The sequence below is a fragment of the Macaca mulatta genome, chromosome 11 (assembly GCF_049350105.2).
Source record: "Macaca mulatta isolate MMU2019108-1 chromosome 11, T2T-MMU8v2.0, whole genome shotgun sequence".
NCBI classification, from domain to species: domain Eukaryota; kingdom Metazoa; phylum Chordata; class Mammalia; order Primates; family Cercopithecidae; genus Macaca; species Macaca mulatta.
The window spans coordinates 69,279,399-69,299,673 of record NC_133416.1 but is presented as its reverse complement, the minus strand read 5'-3'; the positions used below and the strand labels follow the sequence as shown (position 1 = coordinate 69,299,673).

Genomic DNA, 20,275 nt, shown 5'->3' with positions numbered 1-20,275 from the left:
CTTTCAGATAATTTAAGCAATGTGTTTTGCAAAATGCTATGAAGACCTGAAATTATGTGTTTAATATGATTGTTCTATGTGTGACCAGATACTGAAGTTCTCATTGCTCTGCTTTTCTTCTGAAAAATGACTACATGGGCTAAAAGATTCTCCCTTGTGTTATGTTTGTACATTTGTAATAGGAGATTTTCACTGATAAACATGATTAAGTTACACAAATTTACTAGTTAGAAAAGTTGGTCATCTGAGACGATCCAAATATGATTGCAACAACAGTCCTCTTTCTATCAATTTCTGTCATTTGATTTTTCTCTATTCGACCCAACAATTTTCTTTCAAAGGTCAGTTCTCTCATCATGTGCAATAAGGGGCCTAAAATGTTGGCAATAAAATGGATAGTGTCAGGCATTTGTCAAAACGCCAAATAACTGCAATCATCTTTCTTGTGTGTAATCCTGATGCATCTAGACAGACAGCAATGCCAGAAAGCCAGGTAGGAATATTTGGACATGTTATAAATTTCATTATTTTGCTTATTCCTTAGGGATTACAAGCATACCTAAAATGTGTTCATCTCAAAGATGGGTGTTATAGTAGTAATATTTTAAATAGAATATCATATTTCTTTATGATAAATTTTAGGTATGTCATTTTTGAATTAGACTTAGAAGATGTTATGTTGTGTGATGATACTTTTAATAGAGTTTGGCAGTATCATAATAAAAAAATAGTAAGTACTAGCATATACTCACAGATTTAAATTTTGTTTTCTTCCTGTTACTGCTTTACCTTTTCAGTTCTTGAAAACATTATTCTATTATAATGTTAATTTTAGAAAGCATAGGAACTATGTGAAATATTTGATATTTAACCACTTAATCAACTCCAGTAATGTGATATTTTTATAGATTATTTATAGTTGCTGTATTTTATTTGTCTTAAAATACATGATCAAAAGGAAATGACAGTAACAAAGAAGAAAAAATATCTTACACGGTAGTGCAATGAATTATTTAAACATCCAATCAAACTTTTTTCATGGTGTTCCCAAATTCATTTAGTTGATTTGCGTATACTTTATTTCTTTGTAAAGAGTTATGAGGACCTTATGTTAGGTGAAATAAGCTAGACACAGAAAGAGACATACCACGTGATCTCACTCATATGTGGAATTTTAAAAGGCTGATGTCATAGAAGTAGGGAGTAGGATAGTGGTTATCAGAGACGGGAATGGGGAAATGTTGGCAAATGGGTACAAAATTCCAATTAGGAGGAATAAGTTCTGGTGTTCTTTTGGACAGTAGGGTTGACTATATTTAACGATAAAGTATTGTATATTTTAAAATAACTAGAAGAGAGAATTTTGAATGTTCTCACCACAAAGAAACAATAAATGTTTGAGGTGATGGATTTGCTAATTACCTTGATTTGATCATTATACAGTGTATACATGTATGTAAATATCACATTGTACCCCGTATTGTTATGTATCAATTTGAAAAAAAGTAAAACTTTAAAAAAAGTTACAAGGACTTCTGAAAGTGTACGACTAGCAATCAAAAGAAAGAAGATGGGGTCTGTTTTTTCAAGATGATCTATCCTTATAAAATTACAGGATGGTGCCCTGGAAGTCGTTAGATCACTCTCCCATTCAAAGCAGAAATTATCTCCGTAGTGTTCCTGATAAGTTCATTTACTTATCCATTCATCAAATATTTATGACCTACTATGAACTAGGTTCTCTTCCAGTTACTGTGAACAGAACAGTGAACCACATAAGTTAAATCTCCTCTTCACAAAGCTTGCTTCCTCCTGGGAAGATATGGATTATAAATTAAACAAAATCACTGTGATAATAACAAGTAATAAATATTGTGAAGATCGGGGTAAAGGGATGTGGTGATTTCATATAGGGTAATAAAGGAAGGTCTTTTTGATGTTGGGACATTTATGCCGAGCCCTCAATGAGCTGTAAGAAGAGGCTGTGTGTCTGTGTGTGTAAAGAATGCTACAATCATAGGGGTCGGGTCAGCAAATGCAAAAGCCGCTGGGAGATGATGTGCTCAGCATGGTCCAGGAATAGGAAGCGGTCAGTGGGGCTGGAGCAGAAGGAGCACGGGGGCCAGGAAGAATGGTAGAGGGGTGGCCAGGTGACAAATCACGCAGGACGCATCTTCATCACCCTTCGCAGAGTTTCCTTCAAACATGCTTCACAGGCAAGATTCATTTCTTAACACCTTATAAAAAGAAATATATAGTCCATTTAGTCTTATGAGATAAGAAATATTAAAAGTTTATAGTTGTTAGTTTAAGTAACTTGCAGATGTCTGAAGCACACACTTGTAATGAACATTTGTGATGAGTTAGGGATCTGTCTCCCTTTTTGCCTTGCAAGGGGATATTAAAAGGGTTAATGGGGACTTATTGATGAATTGTGATAGAAAATGTGTTGGGGAGAAGATATACTGGTCACTGAATTTGGTGACTTCCATTTGAATGACAATGTCAGTGCTTGCAATTGATATTTTGAAGTTGATAAACTATTGACAGTTTCCTCGGTAAAATATGGAAAACCAGTGGGTGGCTCCATCCATCTGAGGATGATTTCCCTTTCTCTTCCCAATTGTAGCCTCTCTTAGACATTAGTTAGTAGTAAAGCAAAATAAAATGCTGGAACAAGTATAAATATTACTATTCAATGTCTTGTAAATCTATTTTCTCTCCAATTTTAAGTGAATATTATATATAATTATGTTACTATAGCATGATAGTTATTTTTAAATCAATCATTTGTAGGCTACTATATTTCGGATCTTCAGATACATCTGCTATCCACATGAAATTCATAGGATCGCTTTGGTTTGAAGTATGACCATTTTCCTCTTCTTACCAGCAGAGGGCACGCTTCACAACCCTGTTTGCCTTTGCCAACAAAAAGCAGTGATGAAATAGGAAGGTTTAAAGAGAAAAACAAACCAAAAAACCAAAAAAAAAAAAAAAAAAAAAAAAAACCCCAAAAAACCAAAAACGAAAAAACCAAAAAACACCGAAAAACTTTCAAATCTCATGTGCTTGGTTTACAAAACAAAAGTATCATCAAAATGGAAAGCAATTTAGGATCTAGTCAGCACTACCATCACCAGGCTAGGTTTTATACTCTTCAAATCATCTAAGAGAGACTGAAATAGTTTTAATAAATCGAGAGAAGAAAAAAATACAATAAAGCTGTGCTGTGAGTCTTCATAGTATAAAAATGAAAATGTTTGCTTATTTTGCTTAATAGAGCTTGATAGGAAAATGATGAATTGTAAATTTTAATAAATAGATGATTTGAGGGTAGATTATCTAAGGCTTATTTTTGGATTTTGCAGTTCGTTCTTTCTTAGACATGTTTTTTCATTGGCAGGTATATGAATCAGAAAGGACATCGAACTTGAGTTGCATCACTTACTATTTGTGCAACTTAGGGCAAATGAACTGTCTACACCTCACTTTGCTTATCTGTAAAATACATACAGTATTTTTGTGGATTAATGGAAAGAAAGCAGGATGACAGAGAGGGAACCTGCTTTCTAGTTTATCCCTATAACCTTAGAGAAGACATTGATCCTCTCTGGTCCTAATTTTCCTGCTCTCAGAATGAGTAGTTTGAACTAGATTATCTATAATATATATGGTGTATAGTCCCTGAAAGCACTTTCATGCTAAAATTTCATATTAAAGTTGCTAGTAAGCTAGAAAATGCTATATGCATATAACTGAATTAAACATGCATTTCCTATATTTTTAAATTAAATTACCTTCTATATGAATTTCCAGAAACATATCTGTATTCTGAAGTCACAAATAATCTATATTTAAGATCTCATTGGAAATGGAAGGAAGGAAGAAGCAAGGGTAAAGTGGAGACGACAGCAATAAAATTAGAACCTTTCTTCCATTCATTCATTTATTCATTTATATTGTATATGTGTGGTATATTGCATGATGTTTAGATACACACATAGTAAAGAAATGATTACTACAATCAAGCAAATAAACATTGCCATCACCTCACATAGTTAGCTTTTTTTGGTGGTAACACCTAAATTCTACTCTTTTAGTAAATTTCTAGTATACAATACAATATTACTAACTATAGTCTTTATCTTACACATTAGCTTTCTATATTTAATCATCCTACATAACTGCAACTTTGAACTCTTTGACCTACATCTCTCCATGTAATTTACCCCCCTCACCCCATCCCTGGTAACCACTGTTCTATTTGTTTTTACGTATTTGACTTTAAAAAAAAATCCACAAATAAGTGAGATCATACATTATGTTGCTTTGTGTTTCTGGCTTATTTAATGTAGCATAATGTTCTCTGGGTTCATCCATGTTGTTGCAAATGATATAATTTTCTTCATTTTTAAGGCTTTCTACTATCTACTGTGTGTCTGTACCACATTTTCTTTATCCATTCACCCATCGATAGACACTTAGGTTGTTTTCATATCTGGACTATTACGAATAATGCTGCAGTGGATATGGGAGCACTGATATCTCTATGTGGTACTCATTTCATTTCCTTTAGGTATATATCCAACAGAGGAATTTCTGGGTCATACAGTAGTTGCCCATCCCGCTTATCTTAAAGACAATTTATACCCTATCACATTCCCCACCAAACTTGGAGACACTCATTTTTTTCCCTCTCTTTACTCATATCTGAGCAGAGACTAGAAGCTCATTCCTATTTTACAATACAGCTATTTTCAGTTCAAGTAACTTTTCTTCTTTTTAACACCTTTTTGCTTCATCTCTCTTCCAGCTGTTGCCTAGTAATATCAGAAACACCTTTCCAGCTCTCTCTTTATTTCATTTAAATGAGTTGAAAAGAATCTAACCATATCAGAGCAGTGCTGGTGATCCACTTGTAATAGGGATAAAGAAAGCCATACTTTGAAGTGAAAATAGACATAACAAAGACCTCATTTCTTAAAACTTTAGAAGAGGCTTGAAGTTTCCTGCAGAATTAGCATAAAAGTTTTCATCTTCTCACTTTCTTTAATTATGTATGGCTGCTCTTAAGTGTTGGTATTTAAGATAAAATAATACCTTTATAACTTATTTATTTTGTATTTTTGCTTAATTTATATCATAATGATTTTGGTAACTGCTATTCATTTATAATATATAATATTTCAGATAACTATAAACCAAAAGTGATTTCATAGATATACTGTGGATCTACAATTAAGAATGTTTTTTCTGTATGGGAAGCAAATGTAGAGATTAACTTTTAGACTGTAACATATGGGTCAATTAGAAACGTTCTCCTTTTTTTGCATGCTCTTCTTGTAGAAAAATTGGAAATGAGAAATGTGAAAGTCTTTACTCAAGTCTGGTTCTGCTTCTATTGAAATCCAGCAAGTCACACATAGAAATGTATTTATGTTTAAATTATGTAAACATGTTCATTGTACATCTGTATACTAGCCCTTGCTCTCATGGTACTTGGAATATATAAGAGAACAAGACAGATTAAGATCTTTGTGCCTCATGGAGTCTAAATCCTACTGATGGTAGACAAGGGAGAAGCAATGAACACAATAAATAAACAAATTGTGTAGTAGAGTATTTAAAAGCACAGTGGTAAAAAGAAAAATAGAGCAGGATATGAAGGATAGGAAGTCCTAGGCTGAGGTGGATGGGTTGCAGTTTTAAATTGTATTTAAGAGTAAGCCACATTCAGAAGCTGAGATTTAAGCAAAATTCAAAGGCAGAGGAGGAAGTCATGAGAGTATATCTAGGGTAAGAATATTCTAGGCAGTGGAAACAGTCAGTGCAAAGGCTCTGAGGTAGAAGCATGTCTGGTGGGATAGAGGAACAGTGAGGGGCCCAGTGTAGCTTCCTGGACTGAGTTAGCAGATGAGAATAGGAGGGGAAATCAGACATAATGGGTGCAGTTCATGGCTGGCTTTGTAAGCCATTGCTTGGACTTTGGTTTTTCTCTGAGATGGAAGCCACATTATTGAATAGGTGAATGACAGGTCCATATTTACATTTAAAAGGATCCTTTTGACTACCGTGTTGACAACAGGCTGTAGATGGAGAAAGACGGAAGCTGGGGAACCTGTTAGGAGACTAATGCAGTAATCCAGGTGAGAGATGATAATGGTGAGAGATGATGACGGTGAGAGATGATGGTGGTGAGAGATGATGGTGGTGAGAGATGATGGTGGTGAGAGATGATGACGGTGAGAGATGATGGTGGTGAGAGATGATGGTGGTGAGAGATGATGGTGGTGAGAGATGATGGTGATGAGAGGGGAAAGGAGTCAAGGATGTATGCAAGAGAGTAATTCCAACGATTGGCAATAGAATTTAATCTGAGTAAGAAGGGTAGAGAGGATGTCAGATGGGTGAAGGACGTAAAAAATTAGTAGAATTAATGCTTTGCAAGAACTTGTGGGATTTAAGCATTTTTAGAGTGAATTGATGTGCTGGAAGGAATAAGGTAGAAGGATAGAAAGATGCATGCCAGGAGATAGATGCATAAAATTTAGATTTTAAGAGGTTATAGGTAACAACAAAGTGAAGAATATGACTTGGGAATGAGAACCTAGAATAGGGAGTATGATATGATTATTGGAGGAGAGAAATTCAGGAAAGGGTCAGGGTGTTGGTAGGACTATCTATATGAATTGAAATAGCCAAAAATTAAGATAGGGGTTGTGTTTTAGAAAGTCATAGTAAACCAGGAGCTAAAATTGTCCGGCAATAATTGGAAATGACTCAGGTATCAGTAGACTACATCAACAATGAGGGTTTGCAAGTGATGTAATCTGATAAGATGAGATTCTAAGCTAGAAATTTTATGGAAGAGAAGGGGAGAATAATCAGGAAGCTATCATGAGAAGCAAAGACTGCACCTCACTTGTAGCTAGGCCCTTTGTGCAAAAGTGAGAGAAAGCCAATACTTGAGATGCAAAGGAGGCAGGGTGCTCAGGGAGGAGCCAAGATTTCAGTTAGAGAAAGAACACTGAGGTTACATGAGGTCTATTTGTAAGGAAAGGAGAAACTAAAAAAGGTCTTTTATGATTCAAGTGTGTGTCTCACAGAAATTTTCCCTTTTTATTATCCCAAATAAATAAATCTAGAACTATCTATGGAATAAATGTAATATACAGAGTACTATGTCCTAGGCTATATGAAAACTCAGTGAAACATAAGCCACTACAAGACCTAATTGCAGTGACCTTCCCCACCATATTATCACCAGTCTCTGAAGGGTTTTCTCATTGGTTGGACAAAGGGGACAAGTGATGTGGTTCCACAGAAGAGAGAGGCATCGGAGGGTTAGGGTCCTCCAGGTTGGGGATCAAACCATCTTGCTTTTGGTTTTTGGTAACACTGTTTTGTTCTTGTTATCATGGGATCTTTTGATTCCAAGTTTTATTTGTATTAAAACCTTTCTACAACATCATCACTTAACAGCAGCTAATTATAGCTTTCCATAATATCTTATTTTCATCTGTATGTTTACATAGTTTTTAATTAGCTGTAATTACACTTTTTTGATTTACTTTTGATATACAATGTGAATCATTATATATCAGGAGTCCCCAACCCCTGGGTCACAGATGAGTATCTGTCTGTGGCCTGTTAGGAGCTGGGCAACACAGCAGGGGGTGAGCAGCGGGAGGGCAAGCGAAGCTTCATCTGTATTTTCAGCCACTTCCCATTGCCTGCATTACCGCCTGAGCTCCATCGCCTGTCAGATCAGTGGCAGCATTAGATTCTCATAGGAGCACAAACCCTACTGTGATCTGTGCATGTGAGGGATCTAGGTTGTACACTCCTTATGAGAATCTAATGCCTGATGATCTGTCACTGTCTCCCATCACACCGAGATGGGACCATCTAATTGCAAGAAAGCAAGCTCAGGGCTCCCACTGATTCTACATTATGATGAGTTGTGTAATTAGTTCATTATATATTAATTACAATGTAATAATAATAGAAATAAAGTACACAATAAATGTAATGTGCTTGAGTCATCTGAAACAACTCTCCACTGCCTCAGTGCATGGAAAAATTGTGTTCCATGAAACCAGTCCCTGATGCCAAAAAGGTTGGGGACTTCTGCTATATATTGTGTTGTTGAATGGATAAAAGAGATCAGTTCAATACATTTATTTTAGAGATGAGAAGGAACAAAATATTTTAGCAACTTAAGTAACCTTGTAGCTAGTTGGAAGCAGCAATAGAACTTCAAAGAAGTTCCAGGGTTTTTGCTACAATGTTCTTTCCCCGCCTTTTGTTATTTCTATAGAATGTTTATAAATTACATTGATTCAATAGGCAGGGGGAAGAGAGCAGTGGAATGCAATGATATTGGTCCCGTGGCTTTTTACTTCTATAAATATTTTTATTGCTAGTACTCCAGAAGTTACTCTTATGTCCCTCTCCCACAGGCAATTACTCTTCTGCATCATATCACTATAGATCCATCCTACCTGCTTTTGACCTTTGCATGAATGGAATCTTAGAGTATAAACTTATTTGAACCTTATTTCTTTTGCTTAGCATGTTGGTGAGAGTGATATGAAAGGCAATACCTTATTTTCATTGCTGCATAGTATTCTATCATATGAATATACCACAATTCATTTATTATACCTTGGAAGAATATTTCTATTGTTCCAGTTTGAGGATATTCCACATAATACTGCTTTAAATACCTTTGTACATTTTCTGTGTGTGTGCACATATTTATGCATGTTTAAATACATAGATGCATCACTGTAGTATTGCTGTAGAATTGCCACATAAACACATACCAGTAGTGAAATTGTTAGGTCATAGGGTATGTATATGTACAGTTTTTGAAAATACTGTCAGACACTCTTCCAGTATTGGTGTAAAAATCTTGACTCCCTCCTGCAATGCATGAGAGGTCCATGTACTCCACATCCTTGCCAACATTTGGTATGGAATCCATGATACACCATGGCTGTATCAAGGTATTTGCCACCTACTATATGCTGGAAAGTATGGCAGGGAATTAAGAAAAACATATGATGTAGTTGCTTTCTTTGAGCTCCTCTTAATGTAGCTGGGATAATGTAAACCTCTGAAGAAACTAAAGGACTACACAGGCAATATGCGTTAGAATGCTAATATGCAGGGTTAAACTAATAACAGCCACATTTATTAACTTTTTCCTGTGATTTAGTTTTAGTTTCTGTATTTGGTTTTCTTTTAAAAAAGTATAAGCAATGGAAAATGACATTGATCTTAATGGAAAAATAAATGAGTAGTTAATCCAAGCATCTGATTTATTTTGGTGTGTCTCTGAAAATCATATTAATTTTTCATTTGTTTGTATTATCTTTGGAAATGTATGAAAATTTCTGAGAAAGCTCCCCTATATCAACGAGTAGAGAGGAAAAGAACCTATATGAGCCAAGATGCTACCTCTTTCCCACAGTCTCATAGGTTTGGAACAGGCTTTATCCATTATTTCTGATAAATGTTATACAGCCTGTCTGTCTGCCTTTCTGGTGAGAGGAGTTCAATCATTATTAGACAGCTCTAATTGCAGGATTTAAAAAATATGATAATAATTTGTGCCAGACACTGTGCTAAATGCTGATATGCAATGCCTCCTTTAATTTTCTCAGCAATTCTGGGATATAGTACTAGTATTTGCTTCAGCACATGGATAGAGAAACAGGCACAGGTGGATTAAGTACTTGCTTGGGAGTTTCAAATTGTTCTCTACAGAAGTCTATTGATTAGCATGGAGCTGGGCACATGACAGGCTTTCAGTCACCAGTTGATTTGCCAATTCATCAACAATGAATGAACGAATGGCCTAATCTTCAATTTTAGGAAGCCATATCCACATATTTTCTCCATACTTCCCCTACTTATATAATCTTATGCAAGACTTTAAAGCTCCCTGTCCTTTTGCTTTCTTATTTAGCAAATGTAGATATTAGTACCTGACAAACCTTCTTAGTTGGATTTGTATGAGGTTAAGTTTGGATACTAGTGAATGAAAGCCATTGTTTATAACAAAGTCAGCTCATTGTATTCTTGTGCTGAGGCTATTGCATGAAGTGTATGGGTCATGAGGTCATTTCTGAAGAAGGGGCATGCTTTAGTTGAATGATATTTTGAATTTGTCATTCAGTTAGGTTGGGAACTACCCCCTAGAATTAAATAGAATGATTTCCTCTCATATTAAGATCATTTTATGGCCAGTAGATTTTTCAGTCTCAAATGAAATCTCTAGAATAAGTAGTAAGGAAGTCTTGTATTTGAAACTAGATCTCATTCATGCAGCTGAATAAAAACCCAGCTTCCTTGGCAGGATGCCCTATATTGTTACAGAGCAGGTTAGCACTCGACTGCTACTACTAGAAGAAAATCCTCAGGATATGAGCTGCTGCCTGCAATATGGGAGGTAAATCACAATTCTAGGTGAGATGTTTGGCAGGATCAGAAGATGTTGCTTATACCTTCCCTGCAGTTGGTAGAATTAGCTGATGAGGAGAGATGTGTATTCCCAGCCCCTCCCTTGTTCTTCTTCAATTACATCCTCCAGGTGTTGCTTCTATTTTTGCGTTTTCTTCTGAACCAAGCAACCGTCTGTAGAGTACATTACAAGGTGATATTTACAGTGGTTGAGAGTATGGAGCCAGACTTCATGGGTTTACATTCTGGCTTCCAGCTGTGAGACCTTGGTCAAGACATTTAACTCCTTGGAGCTTCAGTTTCCCCATCTGTAAAATGGGAAAAATAATAGTATACACTTAATTAAATGCTTTTATATATGCATATCGGTTAGAAATGTTGGCCTTTAATATCTGAAATTTTGGTTAAAGAGGGGAAAGATACTTACCTGTGGCATAAAAAAGTACTGTTTGCATTTTTACGTCTAGGTTCAATCTTCATGAGAGCACTATCTTTTCAAGATGAGGGTAAGGGGAGGAGTTAACATAAATGAACATGCAAAAGGTGTTTTTAAAAATAAAGTTTTCTGGAAATATTTTAAAAATATAATGCTATATTGCACTTATTTAAGAAATCTGTGAAGATGTAATCTTGTAGCTTCACTTGAAACCTGTTATTTCCCCTCATATTTATGTCCTGAATGACAGGAATGGGCAACTGCATTTTTAAAGGAAAATTTCCATTCTCCTTTTACTTGCTCTGACTTATTCCTCAAATTCTTTCCTTATATTTGTTCTCATCAAATTCCTTTTGATTTTTTAATCTTTAGAACAGTGTGTCTAGGATTTTCTTTTCCCTCCTGACTGCATAATTTACATCTGACCCGTGATTTCTTGCAGATTGGAACTGAGGGGGATCGATCTAAGTTATTTTCTTAAAATAGGTGCTTAGAAATTAGTCTCCACTTTTCTTTGTAAGTTGTAGGAATACTATGTCATATCTCAGAACAGTTGTATACTGTGTTGTTTTAAAAAACATTTAAAATTAACTTTGTTCAAATGTGAACAGCTTTTTGTCAAAATGTTTATTTGAAAAAAAAAAAAATCCAAAAACCAGTGCTTAAGTGGAACTAATATGTCCCTCCGCTTTTTTTAAAAAGTGAAGTCATTGGAATGGTTTCTTCCTCCCTTCATCTTTCTCTACTGTCATATCTCTCCTGGGTCGCTGGTTAGTGTTTCTCACTGATCTCCTTGGTTCCTCTCGTCCTCCCACCGTGAATTTGTCATATAACAGCTAGAATCATCTTACAGAAATGTAAATCCAATTTTGTCACCCCCGCTTTTCTTAACTCCCCAGATACTTCCTTTTACTTTTGGAATGAAATCTAACTTTTTTGTATCTCGGGCTGTAAGAGCCACTGGGCCTCTCTTTCCACTGTTGCCCCTGCTCATTTGACACTAGCTGTACTGCCTTCTTGCTCTTCCTTGACCATACCAAGCTCATTACTAACTGCAGCCTTTACCCTGCAGTTCTCTTTGCCTGGGATTATTTCCCCCAGATATTCTCATGAATCACTTTATTCAGATCCTTGCTCAAATATCACTTTTCTATAGACCCCTTCTCTGATCATAATCTGTTGCCATCACTCATTATTTTACCTTTTTTTTTTTTTTTTTTTGAGACGCAGTCTCGCTCTGTCGCCCAGGCTGGAGTGCAGTGGCACGATCTCGGCTCACTGCAAGCTCCGCCTCTCGGGTTCACGCCATTCTCCTGCCTCAGCCTCCCGAGTAGCTGGGGCTACAGGTGCCCGCCACCGCGCCCGGCTAATTTTTTTTGTATTTTAGTAGAGACGGGGTTTCACCGTGTTAGCCAGGATGGTCTTGATCTCCTGACCTTGTGATCCTCCTGTCTCGGCCTCCCAAAGTGCTGGGATTACAGACGTGAGCCACCGCGCCCGGCCTATTTTACTTTTTTAAATTGCACTTACCACCACTTACACTTTAATATGTATCTACACACGCACACACACACACACACACACACACACACACACCCACACCCCTACCTATATACACTTTAGTATATTTGTTTATTATTGTTTGTTTCTTCCTGCTGGAATACAACCTCCAGAGAGGGTGGATTTTATGTCCACTGCTATATTTCCAGAATCCAGAAGAGAGCCTGGCTAATAGTGGATGATCAATATTTAATAAAGGAATGGATGAATTGTTGAATGAAATAGCTTGGCAAATGTGCAGACTAAGTAGGATTTACGGTCATCTTATCTGACTGGCAGTATGCTATGCTTTGGATTCAGAAATTTTGGTTTTTCTTGGTAAGGTTATAAAAATAGAGAAACAGACTCTGGAAATTGCTGGAGACTTAGATCCCTCCCACCCCAAAGTGGAACTTGAGACAACGGCTTTCATACAAGTAGCTTATTTGGGGAAGTGATGCCAGGGTACATAAGTGGAGTGCTTGGAAGAGAGAAAGAGAAGAGTGAAAGCCTATTTGAGGTGCATTTTGATCTGCTTACAACTGTGGGCAGCTGTGACTCAGTCCCACTGATCAAACTTTGAGAATTGGTGTACAGTACATCGGAGAATTGTGCACCTGAGACACAGAAGACTGGGGTATTTATGCATCAGCTCCCATGTAGGCAAGAGTTGCAACATTTGTTAACTCCCACCTCCTCCAACTTTGCACACACATTGAAATGGCTGAGCGGTTCTGCAGTGTCCTATTTGGCTGAGTGGAAGCCCCTGGTAGAAAGCTGAGGTGAAGGACTGCACCTGCTCACAGCTTGTTACTGAAGCATTGGTTGGAGTAAAAAGGGTTGTGGGAGGATGGGAGATGGGTCACAGGAGGTTTCTGATACAGTGGTCTTCACTCTTTCCTCTTAATCATCTTAATCTGAATTAAATTGGTTCTTTAAACTCTTTAATGGCAGTGTGGAAGCATTTTTCTTTTTGATTAGCTCCAATACTTTGCATTGTATGTAGCAAGTGTTGAAAAAATACTTCTTTATTATTTGACTGCTTTATTAGCATTATCCTATAGTCATTTATTTTTTATAGTACCCTTAAGGACTATAAAAACAAAATGTGTTATTAAATATTTCTTATCAATACAATGTCAAAAGAAATAAAAATAAACTAATGGATTAGTCAAATGTCTTTATGTTGGGGAGGAGGGGGACAGCGGGGACAGCATTATTGGGACATGATTTACATACCATACAATTCCCCAAATGTACAATTGAATGATTTTTGTATATTTATAGAGTTGCTTATTTATTGATCACCACAATCAGTTTTAGAACATGTTTTATCAACCCCCAAAGAAACTTTATATTCTTTAGCAGTCACTGTCCATTTCTCTCATCCACCCTAAGTCCTAGCAACTGCTCATCTACTTTTCGTCTCTATTGATGTGCCTATTCTGAATATTTCATATAAATGGAATCACATACTATGTAATCAAATGTATCCTTAAATCTTGTACATAATTATCAATTCATTCAGCATGTGTTTCCTGAGTACCCCATGAACCAGGCACAATGTTAGCCATGGAAAGACACAACATTGAAAAAGGCTGACTTGGTCCCAGGCTGTATTCTAATAGAGAAGACAGATGAAACAAATAAAAAATAAAAACCCAAAACAAACAAAAATAATTACTGAGAGAAGTGCTGTGATAAAACACAGTATACAATTAGAGAAAATGGAGTGAAGAAGACATTTGAAATGAATTGTGAGATCAGGGGACTGCCTTGAGAATAGGAGGTTCCTGATCCAATCAGTTGGTGACCTATGAGCAAAAACTGAGATTTCCCAGAGAGGAAATTCTGTCTCAAGACTGCAGCATCAGTTCCTGCCTGAGCTTCTATCCTACTGACCATATCAGTTTCAGACTTGCCAGGCCCCACAATCAAATGAGCCAATTCCTTAAAATAAATCTCTTTGATTATTAAAAATAATCTCTAAGGAGGTGATGTTGATGACTTTGAAGGAACTAGCCATGTGGAGATGGGAGAAGTGCATTCTTTGAAGAGGGTGTAGGAAGCATAAAGGCTCTGATATGGGAAACAGGTTATTTGGGAAACTAAAGATAGATTATTGTGTCTGAAGAATAATGAGCTAGGAGTGATAGTGGCTCAAGATGACTGAAGTCTCATAGGAGAAAGGGGGAGATTATGTGAAACCTTGGAGATCATTATAAGGAAGTTGGGTTTTATTCTGTGGATATGAGAAGCCTCTGAGAGTATGACACAGTAGACAGAAGTGGACTAATTTATGTTAATAGGATCGCTCTTGTTGAGTGGCTAATTGGAGAAATATGAGACAGGGAGACAAATTAGGGGGCAGTTGCAGTGAACTAGGCTAGTAAAAAGGATGGTCTAGAATGGAATGATGTCAGTGGAGATGCAGACAAGTGAACATGTCCAGGATGTATTTTAGAGCTTAGAGAGAAGACCTGGCCTGGGTTCAAACCCAAAATAAAAATTCAGAGTTCAGATAGCAGAGAAAGAACCAGAAAAGAGGCTAAGAAAAAGTATCCAGGCAAATAAGAAGAAAGCTGTGAATACACAGATACGGAAACGAAGGGAGATTGAGTGGACAACTGTGTCAAAAGCTACTAGAATATAACAAAAATGAGGAAGGGAGAGTCCATTAAACTTAGAAAGATGGAGGTCATTGGTGACTTTGACCAGAACAATTTTGAGGGAAAAATGGTTAGAAATATGATTAGAATGGACTGAATAATGGCATTAAAAAAATGCAGGCACTTTGTGTAGAAACTCTTGAGAATTTAGCTGTGAGGAAGAACAGAGTAGGAACTGGAGGGGTGAATTAAATGACATCTTCCTCCCCACCTGAAGGTGGGATATTTTGGAGCATATTTGAATGTTGATGAGAATTACTTAGGAGAAGGTGAGAGACTAGAGTTTCAGGAGAGAGGTCTTGCGAGAAGTCTTGAAAGGGCAACAGAGGGAAGGAGGTATCCAGAACACGGCTGGAAACATTGATTGTTAATAAGATAGTGATATTTTCTCAGTGTGTCAAGAGAGAAGAAGGAAAAGCATGCTTGAACAGATGGGTTTGTCTGAATGAAGCTGTGACGGTGACAGAGCTCCACTTTGGTGGCTTCCCTTTTCTCAGTGGAGATATGGACTCTGAAGGATGGTGACAATGTTGATGTTAAAGTGAAGAGTGGAAAGGGTTGAATGGGTCAAGTGAACCTATCTGTGCAAGGGGACAAAGGATAGAGTAAATGTATCATGTGCAGATAATATCTAATTGTATTCCTTAAAAGCAGGCAAGAGTGTTAGTTACAAATTTGTGGACCATTAGTACGTAGAGAGCAGAATCTGGTTGTGAGAGGTTTTTAGTGTCAGGCTGAGAAGTCTAGATTTCAGCTATAGGTAGTAGTAGAGAGCTGTGCAGGGTGTTATGGGAGAGGGAGCACTATGAGGGAAGAAGTGCTTAAGGAACATGAATCTTTCATCTGGCTTTTGGAGGGGAACCGAGAGGCAGCACTTGAGGCAAATATACATCCCACGAACATGCACACTTTAGTCTCTGTTTTAGAAAATTAAAGATTATTTTCATGTCTGTACTTAACAATGACCATTTGTGAAGAGTCCCCAATTTACACCATGAGGAAAATTAGGGATTAGCATGAACAGAAAGGAAAATCCTGATCTATGAGAATTTCATTAGTCTGAGCAAATGGGCATCTACTCTTTGTGCTCTTATGGTCAATGACAGAAATTTCTGAATGGAAACACTAAAGTTTGTAGCTTTTGACATCTAGGTCAAAAGAACCTTGTGTTCTTTTACATATTTGTGTGTCTTCAAGGTAATACATCATTTAACCCTTGCTATGAACATTCTCAATCGCCACTAGATGAGACAGACATTTTAATGAAATAGGTTCTATAGTAAAGCCCCCAATTGTGTTTGGGCAGACCAACATACACATATACATTAGAAAATTATGGAAAAACATGTACACTTGAGATTATTTTCATTCTTTATAAACTTTAAGAGCATTAGTTCTGACAATGGAGACATTGATAAAAATTGGAATGGCTTATATGAATGAGTGGGATGTCAATAAAGGAAATTAATGAGAAGCATTGATTTGTAGTTGACATCTGAGATTTAGAGTTAGAAGGAGGGCATTCTAGGCATGGTAAGAACATCAGTCCAGTTTAGGGAACAGTAGTGAGTGCAGAATGTTTACTGAGCAGAGAGGCTTAATGTAAAGAGGACAGTCTCTGGTTAAAAACTCAGTGTGGACACTTTCTAGCTGTGTGATTTTAGACATGAAATGTAATCTTCCTGGGCTTCATTTTACTCATCTACATAGTAATAATAATGCTTGTATTCAGAGTTTTCATGAAGGTTTGACATGATGCAGGCATTGGGCATGACAGTCGATGTGTAGGAGCTATTATTTATGCACAATACAAAGAGAGATTAATCATTCAGTCTATTTTTTCAATAAATATAGGAAATCACAAGGCATTTTTCTTGGTTTATGGGATATAGCAGTTTATTAAATACCAAAAATCTACTCTCATGGAGCTTGTCTTCTTGCATAGGGATGTTTTACAAGAAAAGGAAGAGTGGTATAGTTGGAGCAGAAAAAGGGGGTTGGAGGAGATGGTGAGTAGTGATGAATGAGGTTAGAGAGGAAGTAGCAGCCAGTTCAGTAGTGCCTTAGGTATATAGTGAAGATGTTGGGTTTGACTCTGAGTGAAGTGGGAAACCATTTAGACATTTTGAGGGGAGCAGTGACACAGTTTGACTTATATTAAAGGCTCACTCTGGCTGCTATGAAGGAACAAACTGTAGGGAAAGCAGGGCAGAAGCAGGGATATTCCTGCAATAAGTCCAAGTGAGAGGCAGAGGGTTAGGGAGTGGTGGAAGCTGTGAAAATTGGTTAGATGTATTTTCAACAAGGATCTTATAGACTTTACTCTAAGCCTATGGATTGAAGCCTATGGAGTGTGAAAGAAAGAGGGGAATCAGTAAAGATTCTTCTGAATGGAGTTTCCATTTGCTGAAATTAGGGAGATGGTGGTAGTAGCAGGTTTGGGAGGAATTATCAAACATTCTATAGGACATATTAGCTTTGAGGTCTTTATGGACTTCTAAATGGAACCAAACACTAGTAGCAGGTTATGTTTCTGGATTTCAGAAGGTAGGAATGACCTGAAAATACAAATTTGAGAGAAGGCTGCCCTTAGATAATTTTTAAGACTGTATGACTAGAGGAGATGAGCTAGGGGGTTTAGTAGAAAGAGACTAGAGGTGTGAGGATCAAGTCTTGAGTTATACCAGTATTTAGAGGGCAGGAAGATGAGAAAGAGCCAGGAAAGAAGACTAAAAGTGATATGGGAGAAGAATTGAAAACTGTTCTACAGGCCAACATGAAGGAACTGTTTCAAAAGCAGGAAGTCATCAGTAATGTCAAATTCTGCTGAATAGATGAGTACGAGGAGCCCTGAGAAATGACAGTTGGACTTGGCAATGTTAAAATCATTGGTGACCTTGACAGGAGCTGTTTTAGCGAGACTAGCAGGGAGTGAAACCCAATTAGAGTAAGTTCAAGAGAGAATAAAACAGGAAGTTCAGACAGCAAGCACAGAAACTCTTTTAAGGAGTTTTGCTGTGAAAGTGAACAAAAAATAAGGAAGATCAAAAAGTTTTTTTTTAAAAAGACGGGAGATTTAGTGTGTATTTACGCTAATGGAAAAGAACCAACAGAAGGATAAATTGACTTAACTGAAATGTAGCATTCATATTAGAAGTTGTGAGATATGTTTGGATAGTGTATGAAAATATAGTGATTTAAATGACTTTAGACAGTTTATGGTAGATAAAATGAAGCCTTTGTGGATTTCTGAATAAGGAATGACATAAAAACCTACATATGTGCTTATAGTAACATTCACTGAATTGATTTATGATTTAATAATTTTAAGCATCATTATTTCTAATAACCCCCTTAAGTGTAAAAGAAAAGTATCTGCATGTTAAATAGCTCATCTTTAGGTAGACTTACAATGCACTATATAACACTTACTTTATATGTGTTAGCTTATTTAATCTTCCCAACAATTCCAGAGAGTGAATACTATAATTGAGCACATTCTGATGGTGAGGAAACTGAGGCACAGATATTGAGCAACTTTTCCTAAGCAACAGCTATAAGTGGTAGAGCAAGTAATTAAACTCAGACAACCTGGTTCCAGAATAGAGCATAAAGTACCTTTTTCTATTGCTTCTCTCAGTTTATTGTCTTCTAAATTGTAACTTACTTTTAGCCCTATGCACAGTTAATTTATGGGGATCTACAAAGGTCACTATTTTCCTCACCTAAATATTCTGCTTCTCCATTTCTATTCATTCTCCAAATTATATTTCATTTGTTATAGCTGACATGTCTTATAATACTTTTCTCACTGTGCATAATTTACATATCATGTACCCACAAATTCCATTTATACACATATACACTCCTCCACGTGGTGATCAGATGCAGATTCAAGCAGTTGGAATGTTTTTGATAATAGTTGCTTCATAATTGCACAGTGCTTTTTTGCTTGCTAAGCACTACCACATAAGTAATTTTGTTTAATTCTTATGACAACCCTGTGTGTTGGTCAGAATAGACATAAATATTGCCTTTTAACAAAAATTGGCACAGTGTTTAGCTCAGAGTAGACACTTCATAAATAGTCTAATAAAAGAATAAATTAACGAAAGGTCCATAGTTATAGTCACGGAGTTTGGAAGAACAGAACAGTCATAGAAAGCTGAGACTCCTGACTGCTAATCCAGGGCTTTCTTTTTTCATTATACTGCAGCTGTCTTGAGTTTTTTTCCTTATTTTTTAAATAAAATTCATTGGCTTCCAAGTACTAGCAGTTAAAATATAATCAAAGTGGTGAGATGGAATTCTTTCCTTGCTGTATCTCAAATTTAGAGCTGGTTTTCGATTGGGGAGTAGTGATGCCACAGGTAGCAGACATTTCTTTGGGTCAATATTCAATTAATGTCTCAGCAGATTGTTAATAGAGACTGAGTTGTAGGAAGTGCTGTTCTGGAGGTGAAATGGATGAAGAAAAGATGATTCTCCATTACTGAACTCATTAAAATACTGAGGGTGATTATTTACACATTTAAGATGTGTTAGTTCTGACTTGGGCAGGCTCCAGCATGGGTAATTGGTATCATTTCCTCCACGTATACCTCTCTCTATTTATTTTAGCAGGCTATAAGGGCAATATGCTTTCTGACATCCTATTTTGGAGCACTTCTACACATTTTCTTCAAATGATTGGACGCTTGCCAGATACACCTTTGAAACCCCATCTATTCCGGGAGTCGGGGAAGAAGTGGCAGCTTCTCATGTGCACCTTCTAAAACAAGCTGTGAGCTGGCCCTGGCTTCTCCCCTCTGAAGAGGGCAGTAACCATTCTTTCTGAATGGGGAAGGCAGTGGCAAGGATGGTGCTGAGAGGTTTGATAAGGAGTTAGAGAATGGGGAGCACATATATTATATTCCTTGTCAGCCAGGAGTGACTTCACATAGCCAAAACACTTAGAATGTGATGGGCATTTGTCAACGTTTTGCTGTTTTAGGGTTGGGGGAGTAAATGGGAGGACCAGCTTTTCAATATGTCTTAGGCATAAACCTTTTTTGGGGAACGAGGGATAACAGTTCATTTTTGTATAGGGTAGATGTTATTATTGTCCTTCTCTTCTATGGATCACTAGGCATTTTTCTACATCTTGGTGAGAGGACAC

At 36.9% G+C, this 20,275-nt stretch overlaps 1 protein-coding gene across 1 annotated transcript in view; it reads left to right on the top strand.

Annotated features, from left to right (window-relative positions):
- The window catches only part of TAFA2 (TAFA chemokine like family member 2), a 519,256-nt gene that overhangs the window by 189,658 nt on the left and 309,323 nt on the right, over positions 1-20,275 (top strand). The window lies entirely within an intron of this gene.